General features: G+C 45.8%; 1 pseudogene; it reads left to right on the top strand.

Annotated features, from left to right (window-relative positions):
* Nucleotides 1-822: 822 nt before the first annotated feature.
* Nucleotides 823-2,563, top strand: LOC149523924 (dnaJ homolog subfamily B member 6-like; annotated as a pseudogene).
* Nucleotides 2,564-6,601: the final 4,038 nt, after the last annotated feature.

Genomic DNA, 6,601 nt, shown 5'->3' on the forward strand with positions numbered 1-6,601 from the left:
AACAACACTCACGGCATATACGAAGGCAATTCCTCTCCCCCTCCCCCTTCCCACAGGCAAGACCATGGATAATACTGGACCAGAGAGACCCAGTTGGCCAGGTCCAGGAGCACAGCCCCAGCACAGCTGGTGTGGTGGGGAGCACAGCCCTAACCAGGCAACCCAGGCTGGTGGCTGGGAGTGCACGGTGGGAGGTGCAGCCCTGGGTTGGGGTTGGAGCAGTAGACGGTGCAGGCAGTGGGGTCGGGGGCAGGGAAGGGAACCTTGACTGCCTCTGGTCTAGGAAACACTGTGGTTTGGGACCACTCAGGTTCTGTGGGAGCCGGACCAGAGAGGTTCCACCCGTAGGCTATGTCTACACTGGCATGATTTTCCAGAAATGCTTTTAACGGAAAAGTTTTTTGTTAAAAGCATTTTCGGAAAAGCACTTTTTGCGGAAAAGCGTTCGTGGCCAATCTAGATGCACTTTTCTGCAAAAAAGCTGCAATCGCCATTTTCGCGATCGGGGCTTTTTTGCGGAAAACAAATCTCTGCTGTCTACACTGGCCCTTTTGCGCAAAAGTTTTTCGGAAAAAGACTTTTGCCTGAACGGGAACAGCATAGTATTTCCGCAAAAGCACTGACAATTTTACATGAGATCGTCAGTGCTTTTGCGGAAATTCAAGCGGCCAGTGTAGACAGCTGGCAAGTTTTTCTGCAAAAGCAGATGATTTTGCGGAAAAACTTGCCAGGCTAGACACAGCCATTGTGTTTTAGATGTGTTCAAACTTAGAGATACAAGAGTTCCATCCTGAGCAGCTTAGTCTAGTACTTCTCCAATAAATGCTTAGTTATTATTTAATGCTTCTAAACTTCAAGCTCCTTTATAACAGCTAAATAATAAACTCTAATCCCCTGTGGCAAGGTGAGTAAGTAAATAAAAATATTTTATGATGTGGAATCTCAGTCAATGCAAAGTTATGCAACAAGTCAAGATCACCTGGCAAGGAAGTTTACCCATTTTTCTGGCTCCACAGCCTGTGCTCAGACGCTGACTATATCAGCTTCTCAAACCACTTAAAAAGGAAAATGTACATCTCGTGTCTATGTTAAACAGGAATAACTGAAGTATTTTAAATCATTATGAGGTTTTTCTTTATTAAACAAGCAATAAGTTCTAACTCATTGAAAGCAATAAAGGCAGTAAAATGAAGTGCAGCAGCTGTACATGATTCCTTTGTCATCTTCAGTAAATAGCTAGTTTTTCCTCATAGGTTTTTGTGTTTTTTTTTTTTATAATTTTCCAGTCAATCCAGTACATTGTAAATAAGGTGTCTAGGTCTTTCTCTTCCCTGCTCTCACCCTCACTCATATTTATTCCTTCTCTATTTGAATAGGCCTTTTAGGCAAATAAAATTCCCCCTCTCTTAAACATATATAACACTGCTCCGTTGCTCCCTGATTTGTAAACAGACCTCCCTTTTAGGGAGCCTCATTTCTACCGCAGCCCCTACTTTATTTTTAACCCCTGCTCGTTTTTCCCAAACATAGTAGCCTGTGTCTAGATTTTAACATAACTTCACTGAAAGCCCATGTTTACACCCAGTCCTATTCTGCAGGAGTCCCTCCCCATTTATGTGGGGCTATATAGGATACAGGACACAAACCAGTGTGCAGCAGGTCCTCCCACAAGGGCATGTCAACATGGATGGTTCTCTTCCCACCTTGTGTGCCTCTCTATCAAATTTACCTTGGAGAAGCGCATAGAGACATGCTGTAGATAACTTTAACACAACCCTGTTTTCTTTTCTAAAACTTGTGATATTTCTCAGCCATATAAAACATAAGAATATAAAGAGCACTGAGAGGAATAGGAATTCCATTGGATTGTCTATGATATCTGTGTACAGAGTCTGAATGTTGCTGCTAAGATCCCTGATAAGATGGAGATTATTATGACATTCTAGGAATGCAAAGAAATATCTCTGCACATGACATTAACAAGGCATATTTAACACTGGCATTAATGGTGCACCCTGATAAAAATGTGGAGAACAAAAAGGCAGCAGAGAGGAATTCATACAAGTCTCCAGGGCTTAAGAGGTTTTATCTGAAGCCAAATGTCTATGACATGTCTAGGAAGGGTGTGTAAATAGAAAAGAAGAGGGGGAAGTAAAGGGAAAGGCAAAGGCAGGCGGGGGGGAGGGGGAGGCGCTTTGTTTCTACATTTCCATTCAGTAACCCCCACATGGATGTGTTGAGAAGAATGGAATCTTTTTCAGTGAAACTCTAGGGTGATCTTGCTGGCATTTAGAGAGGACTCCATAAAAGAGAAAGCAGAGATACTGGTAAAGGATGCTTTCTCTATTTCTGAGACAGTCAGGGATAGGATTTACATCATTTGGTCCTTAATGAGCTAGGGGCTGCTCTACATTCTCCATCCACCTCATTGAACAACAGAGGGAAAGGCAACTTCCAATCAGTCATAATGACGAACAAAATAGTTATTGGCAGGCATCAAAATCACTACAAAAGAATTGTAACAAATGGAGTAGAGACAGTAGAAGCCATTATTAACCATTAAAATTCTCCATAGCAATCGGTAAGAAAAGAAGCTGCTGCCATACTTAGATAATGAGCTATAGAAAATACATTTTACCAGAACTGTTAAATTATGATGAGCTCCATTTGAGGGACTAACATGAATATTGGGGCTGAGGGGGAGATTTCAGCCAAAATCTGCTTTTGATTTACTATGCCCTAATTGAAAGTATTTATAAATAAATAATTCTTCCGACATCCATACATATGGGTGCCATTGACTTTTTAGTTAATTCTTGGGCTAGCTTTAATCCATATATTTTATCTTTAACACTGTTTTGAATTTTCTATTCACTTTGCACTTATCCAGGTGTGATGCATGGGGGCTGAGGGACACATGACCCCCAAATGCCATGGGCAGGAGGGAAAAGAGGCCAGTCAGTAGTCAACAGAGCTAGACCCTCTGGGTGACTCAGGATCTAGGTGGGGGGGGACCCCTGCACTCAGTGGCTGCAGCTAGGAGAGTGAAGCAACATGGTCCCAGCTTGCTCTGCTCTCTCGACTCTGAGGAAGGGTGGGATTTCCCCTGCTTGCACTGGCGGGAACTAGAGCAACAAAGCCAGGGAAGCAGAGCAAGCTAGGGCCTGTTGCTTTGCTTGCCTTGCCACTGAGTCCCCCAGGCTGCATCGTTTCAGGGGAAGGGGTGGAGTGGGGCAGAAGGGAGTTGTCTGGCTCTTCCCCAGGTTGAAGAAGGGTCATGTGGCCAGTGGCCCTGTGACATCCTTGACCCATCACCCCTTCTTATATTAATATTTATCTAAAGTGAAGAATGCTCAGAGTTCAGGCCAATAAATACTTACACTAGCACGAATCTTATGTGCATCCATGTATTCAAATTGTGAAATGGCTGACAAGCTGTGAAGTTAACATTTCCAAGATGACAAGGAGTCTTGTGGCTCCTGAAAGACACATCTGGCGAGGTGGGGTTCTGCTCAAATAAATCTGTTAGGGTATATCTACACTACAGTAGCTTATTTCGAAATAACACATCTACACACAAAATGTATTTCGAAATAGCATGTCCTCACTGAGTGGACACTGAATTGCATTGAAGGCCGGCTGGAACCAGGTCCAGCAGGGCTTCAGGTCAGGAATTTATTTGTGTGGCTGCTGCCTGAGGCTATCTGAGGCTTGTGCTTAAAGGGACCCCCACCCCGGGCAGCTGGTTCTCAGCTTTCCCTGCTTAGAATCATAGAATCATATAATCATAGAATAATAGGACTGGAAGGGACCTCAAGAGGTCATCGAGTCCAGCCCCCCGCCCTCAAGGCAGGACCAAGCTCCATCTACACCATCCCTGACAGATGTTTTGCTTGCTTGCTTGCTTACCTCAGTGATGGTCAGCAAAGCATTTGTATCTCTGCGTGCTCTAGTTGCCTTCACTCGGGACACCACAGTACTCTGCAACATGAAGCCGGAGCTGCCCCATGGCACTCTGGTGCTTCTCGTGAACGTGTTGATGCGAGCCTGGCTGCACTTTCTGCAGGCTGCCATCCAGGAGGTCCATCGGGGGCTGTCAGTATCCAGGAGGCCCTGCAGAAGAGCTTCCACTCTGAGGAGCTCTAAGAGCCTCCCTGGTCTGCCCCACTGGAGGCTTGTGCTTCATTCCTCCCCCGCATTGTTCCACTTACCCTCCCAGCCCCCCTTCCTGATGTCAAATAAAATACACGTATTTTCATGGACACAAACTCTCTTTATTTAACAAAACTGGGCGGGGGGGACTGGAGAAACTGGAGGTAGGAGAGGGGAGGAAAGAGGGTGGGAGAGGGGAGGGAGAAACCTAGGAGGAGGGAGCTGGAAGGGGGAAGCAAAGGAAAGAAGTGGGAGGGGAAGCTCAGGGCTCAGGGTTGGGGGTCTTGCTGGACCAATTTGATTTTCATGCGAACCTGCTCCTGGGTTCGCATGTGGCCTTTGGTGGCCAGGCTGGCAGCTATCCTGCCATAAATGGCCGCATTCCTCCATCTAGTGCAGAGATCATGGACGTTGGGGGCATCCCCCCCAAACCTAAGTAAGGTCCACCCTGATCTCCACCGTGGACCAGGAAGGCGCCCTCCTCCTCCAGGCTCCTGGGAGTTGGCAGTCTGCTCCTGGGGAGCGGTGGAGGGCTGGCTGCCAGTGGCTTGTTGGCTCATGTTTTGGGGCCACTGGATATGGGGCAGTGACTGCTGACTCTGGGCCAGCAGGCTTGGAGTTGGCACAGGCACTGTGGCCAGAGTCAGCCCGTTTAAGGGCTCCGGGGAGGGAGAGGAGTGTTCTTGTTTGAGGCTGCAGTGGCCACCAGGGTACCCTGGGAAGGCTGGAGGCCCCCTATTTTGAAATGTGTCTACACAGCACTTATTTCAAAATAGCTATTTCGAATGTGGTGTTATATCTCATAGAATGAGGTTTACCAAATTCAAAATAAGTGCTCCACTATTTTGAATTTATTTCAAAATAGCAGTTTGGCTGTGTAGATGCTAGTAAAGTTAATTCGAAATAACAGCTGTTATTTTGAATTAACTTTGATGTATAGTCATACTCTTAGTCTTTAAGGTGCCACAGAACTCCTTGTTGTTTTTGCAGATAAACTAACACAGCTACCCCTGTGATACTAGGACAAACTTTAATCATTTCAATTTGTAAAGAAAAATTTAGCACTAGAAGATGTAAACACAAACAAGGATGCATTTCTGGTGGGATGGGGTTTTTTTTGGCTGTTTCAAATAAATGCTGGCAGCTTAGTCCACTATAACCATAGGCAAAGGCAGTGAACTTAGGGTATGTCTACACTACCCCGCTAGTTCGAACTAGCGGGGTAATGTATGCATACCGCACTTGCTAATGAAGCCCGGGATTTGAATTTCCCGGGCTTCATTAGCATAAGCGGGGAGCCGCCATTTTTAAATCCCCGCTGCTTCGAACCCCGTGTAGCGCGGCTACACGGGGCTCGAACTAGGTAGTTCGGACTAGGGTCCTATTCCGAACTACCGGTACTCCTCGTGAAATGAGGTGTACCGGTAGTTCGGAATAGGCACCCTAGTCCGAACTACCTAGTTCGAGCCCCGTGTAGCCGCGCTACACGGGGTTCGAAGCAGCGGGGATTTAAAAATGGCGGCTCCCCGCTTATGCTAATGAAGCCCGGGAAATTCAAATCCCGGGCTTCATTAGCAAGTGCGGTATGCATACATTACCCTCCTAGTTCGAACTAGGAGGGTAGTGTAGACATACCCCCAGTTATTTGCTAACCAACTCTAAATCAATAAATGTAGGAAACGGGGGTTGGGATTGTATGTGGGAAAATACATAAAACATAATGCAAGAAAACTGTGTAAAGTTAAACATCACTTTGAACGTTGGTGACCACAAGAAGCACTCCAGCTGCAGTTTGTGATGCCAGAATGCTATTGCTCATCAGACTCCTTTGATGTGTGCATAAAACATTGGAGGTGTAGTTCAAATTCCATGGAAGGTGTTCACCCAATCTAATTGTAATGTGCAAGGGAAAGGGTAGTTTTTTTGCTAACGGTCTGGGAATTAAGTTCTATTCCCTATTCTATTCTATAGAACCCTAAGTTCTATTCCTTTCTCTATGACGGATGTAAATGTGGAGGATTGTATAAATCAAGTCCATTAATCTCTCTGTATTTACATGCACACACACAGAGAGGCACAGACCATGTAATCTTGTGTGCATGTGCAAAACATATTCTTTGGGGATGTGTCTACACTGGGCCACTTATTCCGGAAAATCAGCCGCTTTTCCGGAATAAGCTGCGAGCTGTCTACACTGGCCCTTGAATTTCTGGAAAAGCAACGACACTCTACTGTACAAAATCAGCCACTATTCCGGAAAAGCTACGCTGCTCCCGCTTGGGCATAAGTCCTTATTCCGGAATACTGTTCCGGAAAAGGGCCAGTGTAGACAGCCCAGTAGTCTTTTCCGGAAAAAAGCCCCGATCATGAAAATGACGATCGGGGCTCTTTTCCGGAAAAGTGCGTCTACATTGGCCACAGATGCTTTTCCGGAAAAAGGGCTTTTCCA

The sequence above is a fragment of the Pelodiscus sinensis genome, chromosome 9, assembly GCF_052426305.1.
Source record: "Pelodiscus sinensis isolate ZL-2025 chromosome 9, ASM5242630v1, whole genome shotgun sequence".
Taxonomy (NCBI): domain Eukaryota; kingdom Metazoa; phylum Chordata; order Testudines; family Trionychidae; genus Pelodiscus; species Pelodiscus sinensis.